This window comes from Populus euphratica, unplaced genomic scaffold (assembly GCF_000495115.2).
Source record: "Populus euphratica unplaced genomic scaffold, PopEup_1.0 scaffold229.1, whole genome shotgun sequence".
Lineage (NCBI taxonomy): Eukaryota > Viridiplantae > Streptophyta > Magnoliopsida > Malpighiales > Salicaceae > Populus > Populus euphratica.
In genome coordinates this window covers 142,304-143,263 of record NW_011500110.1, presented here as the reverse complement: position 1 = coordinate 143,263, position 960 = coordinate 142,304, and positions in this window count along the sequence as shown.

Genomic DNA, 960 nt, shown 5'->3' with positions numbered 1-960 from the left:
ATTGTTTAATTGTAGGAATGGACTGATGAAGCTATCATTTGGAAACATGACATTGGAGATGAATATTTTCAACATTTGCAAGCAACCTGTAGATGATAATGATTTACAAGAAATGAACTTTACTAAAAAATTAGTTCATAATCAATTTCAAACCACTTCCAGCGAAACTGAGATTGATGAATCTAATGATTTGCAAATGGTTTATTTTCAGGAAGAATCAAAGGCAAGTAATTGGAGACCACAAATTATGGAATTGCCACCACGATCAATTAAGTTCATACCTTCAAGTGTTCAACCACCCAAACCTGATTTGAAGTCATTAATATTTAATCTCAAATAATCATTTTTAGGAGAAAATAAAACTTTTTCGGTAATAATCTCTTCTAAACTTAGTGCATATCAAGAAGTTAAGTTACGACAAACTCTAAAAATACACAAAAATACATTAGGATAGACCGTAGTTGACATAAAAGGAATTAGTCCTTTGATTTTTACACAGAATTTATTTGGAGAAAAATGATAAACCTTCTAGAGAAATACAATAAAGGCTCAATCCTAATATAAAAGAAGTAGTGAAAAATAAAGTTATTAAGCTTCTAGATAATGGAATCATTTATCCTATTTCTGATAACAAATGTGTAAGTCCTACCTAAGTTGTACCCAAGAAGTCTGGAGTTATTATGATAACAAATGAAAACAATTAGTTAATTCTAACTAGAACTATTACTGGTTGGTGCATGTCCATTGACTATAGAAAACTTAATTCAATGAATAGAAAATCACATTTGTCTTTACCTTTTATGAACTAAATCCTAGAAAGACTTGCAAGTCATGAATTTTATTGTTTCCTATATAGCTATTCAGGTTACAAACAAATTTAAATTGCAATAGAAAATCAAGAGAAGACTACTTTCACATGTCCATTTGGTACTTTTGCATATCGAAGGATGCCTTTTGGAT